The sequence below is a fragment of the Apodemus sylvaticus genome, chromosome 11 (assembly GCF_947179515.1).
Source record: "Apodemus sylvaticus chromosome 11, mApoSyl1.1, whole genome shotgun sequence".
NCBI classification, from domain to species: Eukaryota; Metazoa; Chordata; class Mammalia; order Rodentia; family Muridae; genus Apodemus; species Apodemus sylvaticus.
In genome coordinates, this window is record NC_067482.1 from 88695280 (window position 1) to 88711956 (window position 16677).

Sequence of the window (16677 nt, forward strand, 5' to 3'; positions counted from 1 at the left end):
TATTAAATATATTTTTTCATTTTTGTATGAGTTGTTTATTCAGATAGACTGTTGTATAACTTGCATATTTTAAGAACTATTAGAGAGTCCCTCTATTATGTAAACCATATAATATTTGTTATTTTGTTATAGTCTAAGACAACTGACACACAGGTAAAGCCAAGCAGTTAAATAATATGTCAGTCATTGATAATGTAAATGATTGAGGGCCACTATAGAAAAACCTGTGTGCTTGAGTCATTTTCATTATTTATTTTGACTAACTCAAAAGGAAATACAGCCAAATGTTGGACTTGTATCATAAGTGTGGAAAAATATAGAAAACAATAAGAAGAATATAGATCTTAAAAGATTGTAGATGAAACCTGAGTAGTGTTTACTTAAAATCAAACCCTGAAATGAATAAAGATTAAACATAAAAAGTATTGTATGACAAAAGTGTGTGAAAAACAATTGCCAAACAATTAACAAAAGATAGGGAACAATCTGCAACTCAAGTGTTTGCATTGATTTCTTCAGCTTCTGCGCAGAAGCCATTCGTGTCCTGGAGCTTCATGACTTCTTGTTCTTGTTAAAAGTTGTCTTCTTTAGAAGTTATATTTCTCAGAAATCCTCAGACAATTTCTCCAAAAAAAAAACAGTAAGAAGGTTATAATATGCTATTTTATTCCCTTAAGATTTCTGTACTGTGATTTAAAATATCTTTTTTTAAAATCATATGAATAAGCTGCCTTGAGAAGATATAGAAGAAACACACAGTGGTAACAAGAGTAGGCATATTGTTTATTTTAGTTATGGTTCTTTTGCCATCTCTGTGTGCTCAGTACCAGGAAAATGGTACTATTTCCTTGTATGTATCTATCTATTAAATGTATGTGTCTATTAAAAAAGGACTGAAAAGTCTCCAGGATTTCTGGTTCTAATGCCGAAGGTTAGGGACTTCTCCCTTAGAAGGTCTTCTCAAAACAAGATTAAAGAAAAAACAAGAAAGAAGTTATTCAAGCCTCTTTTACTGAAAATACAGATTTACCCCATGTCAGCATTGCATCATGATACACACTACAGAATGAGCATGTGCTTGATCAGTCCAGAGATTGGAAAGCCTAAAAGCCTGAAATAGGTTTGTTTGTTTGATTTTTTTGAGGGGGGGGGGGGTTCGAGACAGGGTATAGTCCTGGCTGTCCTGGAACTTGCTCTGTAGACCAGGTTGGTCTCGAACTCAGAAAACAGCCTGCCTCTGCCTTCCAAGTGCTGGGATCAAAGGCATGTGCCACTACCACCAGGCTCCTAAAATAAGCTTTTAATGAAAAGAATGTAAGGAAATAAAATATACCTTATGAAAAAAGCAAGCTAGGCAGGACAGGACAAGAACAAACAACTGGTTGCCTTTAGTCCTGGATAAATGAATCAAAACTGAATTCTTCCCAAGATGATGTAAGCTTTGGCAAGAAAAGCTACCCTCCACCTTTTTAGTCCAATCAAGTAAATGCTGCATAACTGTTCTTTCGCTGTAGGATTTTAATTAGTTGTCAGGTAATTTGTCTATTCTTTGTCACATAAGATGGGTGTTTGAGACAAGAGACAGTTATCCACATTATTACTGTGTGTGTTCTTTTTAACTTTGTTAGGTTGGGGCCAGTAAGGGACAGGTTATCATATTCACTGTACCTTTGGGTCATCTATAGCCTAGCAATTACAGGCCCAAAGCTGCTATTTTGGTTTATTTTCAACTAATTACTGGAGAGAATATTTTTGATACTCTCTTGCTCAAGGATTCTCTTCTGAAGGTATTAAACTGTTTGAAAATCTCAGGACACCTAACTAACTGTATACAATTATGTCAAACACACCAATGTGAGTTAATGAGCACTGTAATGGTAACAACGATTACATTGACAGCTAACAAAGCTCAAAAACAGTGGGTCATTAAGTTGGTTTTTTTGTTGTTCTTTTTTTTTTATTTTTTGCTAACTTGGTTGGTATCATGACTTTGGTTCTCTTCATACATCCTGATTATTGAGGTTAATAGAGTCAGAAGATAGTTAATACTCTTGAATAAATAGCAAGACTCAAAGAATTCTATTATCAGTGCCAGTTAACAAATGGTCACATCACCAGAGAAATAATGGAATTTTCTATAGTACAAAAGCAGGATGTTTGGTTTTCTTCTAATATGACAGGTCCATCTTATCAGTAAAAAAAGGGTTGGTTCACCCCAAAAAATAAACCAGCAGGACTCTAGGTGCAAAGTAGAAATGCTCATTGTGGAACTGTTCACTGGTCCAACCAACTGTTGACTTCTCATTTGATATCTACCTTCAGAACTGATCTATGGAACAGAGCAATTCAAGAATTGTTTAAAAAAAGATTCAATAATGCTGATATAGTGGCCAATTTGTCCTTTACTTATTGTCTTTTTTCATGAAAAGTCTCAGTAAGAAATTATTTTGGAATCTCTGCAACATATGAATTAATATCAGGAGAGTTTTAGAGGTATTATCATACAGTATAATATCCAAAATGTTTTTGATAACTGATTTAGGATTCCACAGTCAAGGACTGATATTTTTATCGCCTCTGTATTTAGCAAAACTCCCTACTTTTTTCCTAAAATCCTGCAGGAATAGAGGCTTTTATTCAACATCCACTTTAATATGTCAGCTTTAGGGAGAGAGTTCATCTTAGAAGGTATTAGAATACTTAGCAAATCCTTCTTTCCATTGCTTCTTCTTAATTTGTTTTTTACTGGGGCTCAGAATTCTTATTTCAAGGCCAGGAGATAGCTCATTGGGTAGAAGTGCTTACTGCTAAACCTTGCAACCTAAGTTTCATTATGGTATCTACAAAATGGAGAGAGCCAACTCTTGGAAGTTTTCCTATGACACCTGCTTGTTCATGTGTATACATACATACATACATGCATATATATCTATATACATACATAGAAAAAGGAACTTTTACACATCACAATTAAAATCTTGCTCCAAAAGCATTTCCAAGTGCTGGAACACTCCAATGTCATACTATCCGATGCACGTAGCAAGTCTCTTGTTTCTTTTTGTTGCTAGTCCAGTTGCTACAGTTTCAGAGCAGGTCAGTCTCTTAAAAAGCCTAAATAGGGCATACTTGATTATTGATTCCAATATATCATTCAAAATGACAAGTAGATAATGAGACTTAAGCAAAAGGACCATACCAGAAAGACAAATTAAGTGATTCACTGGTTCTGTATGTTTCTAGGGGTTTAAGAAGGACTTTCATTGTTTTAGAGAAAATGAAAAATGGAGGAAAGGGTAGGTATATGTGTTGCTGATAGAACAAGGATTTGTATTAGGCCAATAGACTCTATTATATTACCTTTGATTCAGCAAGGGGTTCTGGGGAACTTCCTATTAATGTCATGACTTAATGGAAACAATGTGGTTCATGAAAGATGATAGCTCCTGCTTTGGTGCATAGCCTTATTATGGTATGTGTTGTAGTTGTTCTTTGCAGGGGCAATGACATTGTGGGTTATTTGGTTGTTTGGGGGTGATTTATCTCCTTTGTCATAAACACACTTACTGGTTAGTCCTATCATTTTTGGAATCCAAAAGCAATTTCAGAAAAAGTGATTTCATGGGTAAACAAGCTAAAGACAAGCAAAGCAAAGTAGAGGGACAGGTGGCATTAGCTGGTCCAGTGATTGCTTCTGTTCTTCAGTACATGGTAAATGGAAAGGGGTCTGCCATTAGAATAGATTTGACTCTCATCAAGACTATACTCTAAGGATGAAATGAAATCTGTTAAGGAACACCCTTTCTGTGTATTTCACACTTCAGTCTTAAGGTACAGCCTGCCAACAAACAAGATTAAATTGGAATCTTTAGAAACTCTTCAATAAATTGTTCTTCAAGGCAATGTGGGTTCTTGTGGGGGGAGAGACAGAGAGAGAGAGAGAAGAGAGAGAGAGAGAGAGAGAGAGAGAGAGAGAGAGAGAGAGAGAGAGAGAGAGAGATTGATTTTCTTTGTAAGAGTTAAATAGGAGTATCAGGGCTTGAGGTCTTGCCATGATTGATAGGAAAGAAAGGAGAAGAAAATAATTACATTCCATAAGACCTAAGCCTGCATACTGATAAATGGGAGCAAAATGATCATGTGAAACTAGAAACTATTTTTCTAAATGCAGTTTCTTAAAATGCATATTTCAAAATGCAGTCGTTAGAAATTCTCAGTTCCTGGATATTGCTATGTTTGCTCTTAGGCATGGAGGGTAGAGATACTCATAAAGCTAAAAGAGAAAGGGCTAAGGAATAAAGTGATTTACCAACAATCCTTTGAAGCTGAGTCAGAGCTTCAAGCATTTATCCAGACTTGTCAACATCTATACAGATAAAAATGACTAGGAATAGCCTCAGTGGGAAGGGCCTCAAGTCACCAAACACTATTCAAGTTTATGTTCTTGAAAGATGCTCAATTATCATGAATTCATGATCTAATTCATATGGATGTTTCTAGAGAAGCATGTTTAAATTGCTTTGGAATTAGCAGTGGATAAAAGTTTTGAGCTAATTAAACCTTTTTCACTAGAGGTATTTAACTCTTTACGGTTAATTATGACCTATAAAATATATATTGTGCTCATAATATTGTTATTTTTTAATACTGCATTTTTAGTTATGAGAGAGAAAGTTATATGAAAGCAACCACCAAGTTTTTGGAATAATACCATATGATTTTACCCACACTAAAAGAGTATTCATTGGGAACTTTAAGGTTTTGTGCTCAATAACTTGTGAAATGAAGGAGCTTTGATAAACCTCTGAAGCATTTCTGTACAGGTAAACTGTCGGATCTAACAGAAAAATCAAACAGGTATTGATTTTACTGATCTAATGCTAACCTGAGAAAGTAGAGCAAAGATCTAAAGCAACAAAATATGAAGCTTTAGGTAAAATTAAATGTAAAACCTAGAAGGTTTTTGTGCTTTCTGACTTAAGCAGGTTGTGTCTGAAGAATAGGCACAATCGTATCTTTCATATATATACTGAAGAACAATAGCTTCATAATATACAACAGTTTCAGTGGCAACAGTTTCTCAGACCTACTTTCCTTGGTGACTTCAGTGGTAGTTAATATATGTCCACCTGTTTATTCCTATTTTAATTACTAATCTCTTCGCTATACATTATAGTGCTTGTGGGAAGATTAAATATTATAAGAAGGACTAAAGAGACTAGGAGTTTTAGGAAGTTCAAAAGTTGGCTGATAGAAATACAAATGGATATCACCAAACTACAGGAGGATGCTGAAGGAGCTACAATGACTTTAACTGTCATAGATTTGAGAGCAGAGCCCAATGTGCTGTGTCAACTCTAGAAATGAAAGAGCAGGACAAGGGACAGATAATGGAGTAGGAAAATGAATGGATGCAACGATGATATGCCCAGATCCAGATGATTGAGCAGAACTGGTAGGTGGTAGTTGAGTAGGTCATCTCAACATCAAGGTAGGAACTATGATGAAACCAGGACAGTTCTCTGTATTTTAGTCTTTGATATATTCCATAAGTGGTCAAATATCCGATGATATGTTACTATCCCACTGTTAGGTGTCAGCTTTGTCATGCAAACCAGGTAAGAGAGTTATGCCCTTTTATTAGTGTATTTTGTCTAATATGTTCTGGAACATATTTTCCTTGATATGATTTCAACAACTCACATGATTATATAGTCTCAGTTCACACTGATATATAAAGAGACTATCATACTTTAAACTCCCAGTAGCAAGTCATTTATCAGTCTGCTCCATGAGTGGCCAGTGATGCTGTCTATATTATCCTGGTATATATACAGTCATCCTGCATTCTCAAAATAGTAAAAAAAATGTTTTAGTTGGGGTTATCTAGAGAGACAGAATTAATAGAATAACTATATATGCTTTAAGAGTGTGGCTTACAGGGAGAAGTCCAGCTAGGCTAAAAAACAATGCATGACCCTGAGGACCCTGAAGAAAAGCCCAACAGTTTAATAGATATTTAATACATAAAATGGGATATCTCAGCTGATTTTTAGTATGTCTGGATCCCAAAGACATAGATTTTGATGTTTGATTACAACAGCAAGATATAACTGGCAAGATGATCTTGCCAGTAAGAATGAGGGCAAGTAGGTAAATGCAAAAAATTCTTTCCTATTGGCCAGATTTAGGGTGGGTTCTCCACCTCAAATGCTTCAGTCAAGAAAAATTGTTCACAGTTGTGGTCAGCTGCTTGGGTTTTCCATTGATTCCAGATGTAGTCAAGTTGACAACCAAAAATAAAAGGGGGGGGGGGGGTAAAGGTTGCCTGTAAAATAGTCTCAGTGCAAAGTATAACAAAAGAAACAATTGTCTTACTAAATATGTGTAACTTAGACCAATGACAGCCTGGTCTTCACATTTCCCATAGAAATGTGGACACAAACATATAATAACAAAATGTCTAAATTAACCCTAAGTTAATAATGAATTAAGAGATAAGGCACTGAAGGGGAAGTGCTGGATTTCAAGTCCAAACATGGGCTTCATTACAAGATAGATAGATGTCATTTATAGCACTGTGGCGACACTGAAAGCAATGGCTTTCAAGTCCTAGTGCTAAGGGGATTGGGATTTGGTTGCTAATTCTTATAAGTTTCTCGAGAGGGCAGGTATGCTTCATGCTACATGTTATAGCTATGCAGTCCCTGACCTACTTAGCAAAGAACACAGAGGCACTAATTAGGACCATAAACTTAATGTACAATGTGAAGGGAGGGGCTATAAGATCACAGTTGAGGACGGATTTGTTGTTGTTTGTATTTGTTTTTGTTTTTTATCATCTCTCTCTCTCTCTCTCTCTCTCTCTCTCTCTCTCTCTCTCTCTCTCTCTCTCTCTCCTGGGTAGGGTATGGGAGTGGGCTTGCTTTTCCTGTTGAGTTGAGATCTGTGTCAAAGTCACTGATCTATCTCAGAGATGGACTGATTTCTCCTATACTATTGCAGCTTGTCTCTTAGAGGAGTTGCATCCTGAGGTGAATGTTCTATGATTATCATCCAGAGTAGTGAACTGTAGGTCCATAAATGATTTTATTTTGTCAGTAGTGCTGGATAGAATTTATCCATCCAAAACATTGAGTGAAAAATACTGAGAGGAAAACATTTTTATTAAACCTATTAGCAATGATGTATAAGATATATACACACACGCAAAAGGGAGATCTAGAATGAAGAAAACATTAGAAATGTAAATAAAGTTGGCCCACCCCAAAATCTGTATCATCTGCAAATGGTTGGAATGTTTGAAAGGGTCAGTCCTGCTTCTCCAAAGCTCAGGATCTCTGTGACACAAGGCAAAAACAGGATAATCAGGATAATTGGGAGCCTTGATGAGGATCCAATATTGGTGGTGTCACAGAAGTAAGAGATCTCAAAGCAGAACAATGACTTATTGCAATGCGCATTTGCAAACAATGATATGTGGACAGAGGGGTATACTGTAGTGCACACTGCTACATTACAGCTTCCACAATAAGCTGTTTCCTATGCTTTGTTTTTGTTGTTTGTCTGTTTAGGTGCTTTTTATTTGAGGAGAAGATACAAGGGCAAAGGATATGAGGGGACAGGAAGATGAGCAGCAAGACTGGGTGCAAGATGAAACTCACAAAGAATCAATAAAAAGTTAAGAAATAGAAAGAGAGGGGGAGGGGGAGGGAGGAAGGAAGGAAGAAGAAAGAGAGAGAGAGAAACAAAGAAACCAAGAAACAAAGAAAGGAGAGAGAGAGAGAAAGAATGAGAGAGAGAGAGAGAGAGAGAGAGAGAGAGAGAGAGAGAGAGAGGGAGGGAGGGAATTCCCTAAGCTTTTAGACTTTATAGAGAGTGAGCCTATTGTTTAATCTCCAGCCTACTCCTGAATACTATTCTCCTGTCTCCTGCTTCCTATGAAGCATTAGAAAGCTGATTAATTTCACCAAAATCAGTAAATATGCACAAACAGCTTAAGCCCTACAGTGACTTCAGTAAGCAAACCGTATTCCTCTGTGCTTCAGAGGTACAGCATTACATATTTTAGAGAGTCAGAGATGGTTTTCTACATGATCTCTTCAGTTTAATATTTTCCAAATTCAGAGATAATAAATGCCTCTCCATGATCAAGACCATCCCTTCAGGTTGACATCATTATATATAAAAGAGAAGATGCTTGTCCATGTGAAGAGTAGGGAGAACACACACGGCGTGACACAATCAGAGCTTTCAATATCACAGAAAAGCTTGGACTTCAGAGTTTCCCAAAAGCAGCCTCTTTGTTTTATGAATGAGAAAACTATCAGAGATGGGATGTCCCAATGTACATCACGTAAGGAATAAATTTGATGGCCAGCAAAAAAAAAAAAAGATATATATACACACACGTAAGTGTGTATACACAGATAATAATGAAGAGACCAAGTTAGGAGCATTTTGTCCTGACCCCATTTTGTATTTTCTTGGCCAACTCTCAGCCCTCTACTCCCACAACAGTCATGTTTGTCTTGGCAATACATCTGAAATTTCTGCAGTCTTAACCATGGCCTACATATTAATTAAAATATTTAATATAAACTAAAATAGCCAAAGACGTTATAAGTGAAAAAATAATTGTCAAGCTATGCCTGCAATAATGAGTTGGCTCTGACCAGAATGAATATTTCAAGGTCACTCTGACCCTCACCTAAATTTAATGTGAGTTAAGGTCTTTGTAATCTTTGCCTTTAAAAAGTATGGTGGTACTGGGCTTCAGCTCCAAGAGAATTTGAGGCATGATCCCACTCTAATAATGGGCTTGTATACTTTTAATTAGCTTCATCTGCATGGTTCTCTTATTCACATAAATGATTACATTAGCATCTTTTATCCTATACATGTGCATGTATTTCATAGCCCACAAAATTTTAAGGGAATGCAGTGTAGTAGAGAAGACAGGTCCACTGTTCCTTTTCCTTCTCTTCTTATTCTTCTATGAATCTATTTCTTTCACACAATATTCTAAGGGAGTATTCTAAAGGGTGTACTTCTTTATCTTTTTGTTGTAAGCAGCAACTTACAGAAAAGTAATCTGTTTCAAAAGAAAATTCAGACACCACCAGTGAAGTTCAGAAGGACTTTCAAAGAAAGCCTAAGCAGAATGGGCTTGCATGGGAGAAGCATTTTTGGCCATTTTCCCACTGTGTCCCACTCAGATCTCATATAAATTCTCAGCACTATCAACGTAGCAAGAGAGATGTTTGAGACAAAATTTTCTTTTACTTATGTTATCTGGGAATTAGTTTTGTTAATATAAGAAATTAAGAGCGTATTCAGAAGTAAACTTAAGGACAATTTTATTAGGGTTTAAGAGAAAAACTTCTGAACAGGAAGCTATAAATCCTAGCAGTTCCCAGAGGAGAAAGACAGAAAAGAAAATGAGAACAATACATGCTGTTTGAATTAAGCCAGCATGGAGGTCAACCACATAGTGGGTAAGCAGCCACATTATGGGGAGGGATGGTTTCTAGTAATTAAAGCCCAAAGCATTATCAAAAGCATGCTTAGGAAAGAAATGAAACAAGAAAAATGAAAATTGCTGAATTTCTCAGTAATGCAGAAAAACTGGCTTAAAAACTGGTATGACCTGATATCTGTAAATGATTACAAAATCAGGCAAGAATTCTGGGAAGGAAATATACATCATCTCATTAGAGACATTAAGGTTTTATTACTGAGAAAAGACACCATGCCCAAGGCAAATCTAATAAAGGAAAACATTTAATTGGGGCTGGTTTACAGTTTCAGAGATTAAGTCCATTATTGTCATGGCTGGAAGCATGGAGAGGGGCAGGCTGACTTTGTGGTGGAGAGGGAACTGCTAATTCTACATCTGGAGCAGCAGGTAGAAGGCAGCGAATTAGCTTGAGCTTCTGAGCCTTCAAAACCAACTTCCAGTGACATATCTCCTTCAGCAGGGCTGTACCTACTCCAACAAGGCCATTTTTCCTAATACTATCACTCCCTATGGACCTATGCTGGCCATTTTTATTCAAATCATTGCAAACAATAATTATTCTTATCTGCTTGGCATGACAAAACTGGACCTTTCTTCCTGAGCATTCTTCCCATCTCCTGCTTATTGACAAGCTCAACTAGAATATTAGGTCTCCATATAGGCCAGAAATGCCACTCTAATAGCCAGAAGGACAGAGATTTTCAATAGTCATTACCACTGTAACTCTTTCTTTAAGGCTCACCTTTAATCAACCACTCACTTTTATTAAATCTGTATCTTGATTTTCACTAAAGTAGAAAGTGATACGAGGACAAGCAGTGGTGGCACATGGCTTTAATCCCAGCACTTGGGAGGCAGTTTGAGGCCAGGGTGATCTACAGAGTGAGTTCCAGGGCAGCCAGGATTATACAGAGAAACCCAAAAAAATGTCATATGATTCATAGATTCTAATAGCAGAAGAAAAAAACCTTATTCCATGTATCAAAACAAACAAAAACAACAACAAACCAACCAAAAAAAAAAAAAAACCCTTAAACTTTGAACATTATTTTGTTTCTTTTTCCTGGTAAAATAGTTTATATATGAGATTTATGACACTTTGTCCTAATCCACAGGTGGAAACAGAAGATTTTTATTATAGATAAGAGAAAAGAGCCAAAGGCCTTTAGGCAAGTTCAAAGTAGCCATGGCCACCTCTCTGGGGCAAATAGGAGAGAAGCAGAATTGCAAGCACAAGGGCTATCTCTCACCAGATCAGGAAGAAGAGTTGGAGGACTGAGTAAGCCTCATTGGGTTATAAAGAAAAGGCAGTGGTTGTAGGATTAAGGTGGGAATTCCTATGAACTGTACTAACCTAGAAGATTAGGGTAGGGGAAAGATAGTTTTCAGTCCAGAAAGACCAAGTAGATTTGTATTTCACATAGGTATGTTGTCTGTTAGGATAAGATGAGCCTAGATATTAGTATGTGCTTTGGTACTACTGGTCAACCGGAGGGAAGTAGCTCTTCTTGGCAGGCAGAAACTTATTTAACAGGTTCCTGAGGAACGATAAAAATGAGCTTTTTTCTATCCACCAGCTGTCCTTCTGGCATAGGCACTAATGTTTGGAGTTTGGGACCTAAAAGTAAGGTGGGGAAATACTTTGCTGAGCTTAGAGTTAGCAGGACAATTACGCTGGCAAGAAATTTAACTTTTCATTGCTTGTCCCCTTTGAAAATAAGTTTAAAACCCTATTTGTAGAAAATAGTGATAATCTCTTAAATGTACAGTAGATGACAATACCAGAAATACCCAAAGTGGGATATAGCTGAAGGGGAGGTCCCAAGGCCTGACACTGTTACTGAGGCCATGAAGGGAGTGCTCACAAAAAGAGAACTAGCATGACCACATTCCAGAATACCCAACAAGCAACTGAGTCAAATGCAGATATTTGCATCTAACCAATGGATAGAAGCAGCTGATTGTTGGATTAGGGAAGGCTGAAAGAAGCTGAGGAGAAGGAGCACCCTGTAGGAGGACCAGCATTCTCAATTAATCTGGACCACTGAGATCTATCAACCACTGGACCACAAAACAGGCAGCATACACCAGCTGATGAGATCCGCAACACATATACAGCAGAGAACTAGCACATCTGTGTTCTATCAGAGATAATGCACCTAATCTTCAAGAGACTGGATGTGCCAGAGAGTTTAGAGGTCAGGTGTGGTGAGGGGTAGAGGGTGAGAACATCCTTATGGAGAAAGGGGAGTGGGGAGGAGGTATGGGGTACAGAACCGTCAGAGGGTAGACGGGGGAGGGGGGCTGGATGGAATAAAATCTGGAGTAAAAAAAGTAATAAATAAATAAATAAATACTAAAATTGGTAGCAAACTAAAATTTATAAAGTTTAGTTTAGGATTTTTTCTTATGAAAAGAATGTGCTGGTATGTATATGTGTATGGAGATTAGAGTTGATTGATTTTCTTCTTCAAACATGTGGAGCCTAGTGATTGAAATCAACTTTGTAGGATTACCTACAAATGTCTGCTGTTGACAAAACTGTATTCTCATCTTAAAAGAGATAGTTTATTATGAAGCCATTTTCAAGGACTATGTCCCAGGAACACACATGTAAGTTGCCAAAGTGCCATGTCTCAAGGGGGAAGCAGTTCTGTGAACTTTTAATATTTTCACCGGAGAAAGTCATAAATCAAGGCAATTTAAAACATGTTGGTGCATACACTGAAGAAGGGGGCCCAACAAGAATAGGGAGCTAATCTATAGGCCACAGATGCTATCTAATGGCATTAATCTTAGATGGGTGATGCTAGTGTTCTCCTAAGTTAATAGCTTTTAAGAGGCTATTGTTTTATTTAGTATCACAAGATATTAATTCTACAATAATAGCTTCTAAGAGGATTTTGTCTGTTATCACAAGGTGTTAGTTCAAATAAAATGTAGAGGCAAGGATTGGCAATTCTAGAAGGCTAAAATTAGCCCAAAATAAAGGGATTAACCTCTGAACCCATAAAATTCCAGTCTATGACATGCTGAAATTCCAGATGGGGCCCTCCATCTCTCAAACCCTGAAACCCCTTTGGGAATTTGTTAGTTTACAGCCAGGCACAGTATCTTTCCAGGAATTATTTGTTTATGTACCTTCACCATCTGAGTCATCTCCCTGGTCCTTAAGAGCATTTTACCATGTATTTTTATTAACAAATATTTAATCAAAATCAATTAGCTCATCATTAGAATAAAAGTGACATAATCTACATTGAGTTAACTATTAGGCTGATGTTCTTGTCTCTCATCTATGTGTGAACACGTGTAAAAAAATTTCTATCAAAGGTCAAGCTAAGCAGATCATTTCCCACTGTTTTGGTTTTCAGAGAAAGCGTTTTTCGTGGTCCATCATACTGTTTGTATGACAGGTTTATCTTATGATCTAAACTGATAGATAATGCCACCATGGACCTTATAACTCCAATCATATTGGTTCAAGTGCGCGGGTATTGTGGGGCTTATATGGCCCATGCGATTTCTGACTCTCTTGTTCCTGTTTGAGCTGGCCTTGCAATCTCATCCTGCTTAAATTCACTTGGCTGTCAATTTTTTCTGCAATTCATACAGAGAATTGTAGCGCTCTTCTTTGTAGTTCTATTGTGTCTGCCTTGTATATCAAAGACTCTTTAAAAGGTTCTGCTAAGACAAAAGGCTCCTTTCTGTGCTTTGAAAAGAAAAGGAGAAATATTAGTAGCTTTGAAATGTGAAAAGTTTTTTAATCTTTCCTCACTCTTTTTAAGTGGAAATAGTCAGCTGAGAGTAAAATTTGAATTACACAGAATTATACAACCAGCACCACAAATCTTTAAAAGCAAATATAATAATTTTCCTTTAAAGTCAACATTTTCAGTCAGTTGCAGTAGTTAATACCCAAGTGTGTTTAGTATCTGCAGAGGCAGGCATGTTTAATCTAAGTCACCAAGAACACAAGTGGTTTGGAAGAATGTGCTTGGTGATACCTTACAGATTGTCTGAATCCACTGGAACATCAGTGCTGAGGGCTTTAAAGGGCTCCGTACCTTAGCTGCAGACAGAATTGCACTGACCAGCAGGTAATTTGAGTTTGGCAACAGGGTTATGTTAATCACACTGTTTGAGATTGATTACTCTCACAATTTTTGGGACAAATTTGAAGCAAGCTTTAAGCAAATTCTAGCCAAGATGATGGACTCTGGGCTCCCATTAAATGGATCGAGTCACTCCTTGAAGAGGCTTATTATGGCCAACCCATATGATTCGGTATCCCCACCAGATTCAGTTTGCCTGCCTATCTCCTGCCTATGCCCAATCAGGGCAAGCCTGTAGCCTGTTGTGTTTCCTGCCTACATATCTCCCCCTCCATGCAATCATCCAATTCAACTGGGTCAAACAAACTTCTTTAAGGAAGTGGAATCCTGTGGCTTGTTATGATATATAGACAATATCCTCAAGCATCCCAGAAAGTATTTGTCCTTTGACAAGGGGCATACTGGTTAAAGGGTTTCATTTTATGACTCGCTTAGACTCAGTAATTAAAACTAAAAATATAATTTTCGTTCTCATGGTTTGTGTCAAGTTTGGCACAGGCTAAAATATTCTGCTATTTACAATTGTGTGAAGAGATTTTGAGGATTTCTCTTATAGCCCAGAATCCCTCATGTTAATATTTAAAAAACAAATTATCTTTTTGTATGGATGTGCATGTTTAAAAAGAATGCCTTTGAAGGTTAGAGGACAAGTTTCTGGGGTTGTGTTCTTCTGCCACCCTGTGAGGCTGGGTATCAAATTAATGTTTGTGTGCAGTCATGTTTGCCTACTAACCCATTTTAGTACCATGCCTTCAATTTGGTTCTAAACCAGTATGGGAGATTCAGAGATGGTTCACACATAACTCTGAGAATAATTACCAATAACCCTGAAAATTCAAGTGTTTTATTTAAGTAAAATGCAATTCATGCCAAATCAGTAAGTCCCTATACTTCATCTTGAGTTTCTGGCTGAGACTAGATAGCTGTCCCACAACTAAGAGTATCAAACTATCAAACTCGAGGATTTTGGAAGCTTCCCTCTTGCAGTGTTACAATGACATCATAAAAGAAAGGCCCCAAACTGATACCTTATAAAATATTAAAAGTAAGTTCAGTGTCAAAAAGAGAGAGACCATGACAAAAATTCCTATTATAATGTCTTGGTAATGCAGTGATTTGATTTTGATCAGAAGAGAACACTACTCACAAAAGCAGAAGCAAAGCACACTAGGATGGGAAAGAAACACCTGGACAGAAAGTACATACCAGGAAAGGAAGTAGTTCACATCAGGACAAAAAGTGCACACCAGGATGGGAAGTACACACCAGGATGGGGAGCACAAACCAGGATAGGAAGTGCACACTGGGACAGGAAGTACACACCTGAATAGGCAGTACACAGAAAAATGGGAAATACACACTAGAACAAAAATGCATGCCAGAAGAGGCAATGTAGACCAGGATGGAAAATGTACACTGGGACAAGAAATTTACTTGACTTTTATTTTAATGCAGGTGTTTTTCTTGCCATTGGCTGGATACTGACCTCAATGTGTTCTGTGAATCACCAGTTTTTAAAGAATTAGTACAAGGGAAACAAATGAACATGGAAGGAGGTAGGCCTTTTCCATCACCTATGTTCATATTGTGTACCAGGGACTTTGTGTAAACAAAAGTTTTACTAGGTATGTGAGGGTGAGGTGATTACAATATTTGCATGACGGTTTTATAGTGTGATGGAGATAAAAGAGATTTTTATAAACATCTTTCAAGGTAGGGGTAAAAAGATGTCAGTACATTGGCATAAAAATGTTTTATGCTCCTTGACAAAATCTAATACTTAATGTTCATTACATGGAAGAATAATAAAAAGGAATTTGTAAAAGTCTATGATGAAATTGATTGGCAAGTTCAGCTGTTATATGAAAGTGAGGATTTAGTTACAGGTTTATCAGGAGCAGTAAAGAGAATAATTCTTTTGATCTTTCATGCAGTAGTATTACAATTTAGACAAAATACGAAATAGAAGCTAGGAAATATGCATATGTCCACTGATGGGGTCAAACCATTGGATCAGTTTGCAGTCCTTTTCTGGCATAGCTTTCTGGCATCATGACTTTAAGACATTTCTATTTCCAGCATGAGTGTGCCTGGATGAATTTTCTTTCTTTAGAATTCACATTTACACAAGCATATGCATTTTATTTTTAAGAGAAAACCAGAAACAATTTTTTCTGTTCATGAAATTTTTACAGTAGATGTCATTTGAAGCTTCAAATATCTTAATTATGTTATTTATGATGAGATAGTGTCTCATATCTGAATAAGAAAACACATCAAAGCCCCTAAAATCAGAATCCAACTAAAATCTTGGCATAAATATTCTCTGTAGCATTAGTAAAGTTAATGCTATGTTTTAATGACAATAAATACTGTTAAAATTGCTATTGGAAACTGTGGGTTGTTCCTCCAAAGTCACTGTCATGTTATTAGGGAATTCAGGGTTTCTATTTGGAGTTCTTGATTTTGTTAATAAACAAATTTAAGAATGGTTGTTGTGCTTCCCGAACCTTTGGAATCCTATTCAAAAAGCACTTACCTATTTCTATAATTTAAAGCACACTTCCTATTTTATCCTCTAGGGACTTAAAAGAGAGGTCAAGGGCAATTTTATTGGAGTGTGAAAAAATCCCCAGGGAGGAAAGCTGTAAACCTTGCTGGCTGCCCAGAGGAGAATGAAGAAGAAATGGGACAAAAAGCTGCACTCTTTGAGTTAAACTGGCTTGAAGGTCTAAGTTTGGGGCAGACAGTCAGATGGTAGGGAGAGGGGCTTTAGAGATTTCTTTCTTTCTTAGAAGAAAGAAATCCAAAGTTTCAGAAAAGGTCCACTTAGCTTTGAACATGATCTTAAAGTTGAGAAGAAAAGGAAACTATCAAAAACGTCGACAGCCAGGGCTTTGGGCCCGTAGCAGCTGTACTTCAGGGTGGTAACTCAAAAGGAAAATTCTTCATGTCTCTTAAATGTGGCTAAAGGTGGATATGACTTTCTCAAAGATGGTCCCTAGCCAGGTGATTGATCTGTCCAGAGTAACATTAGCTTGGAAT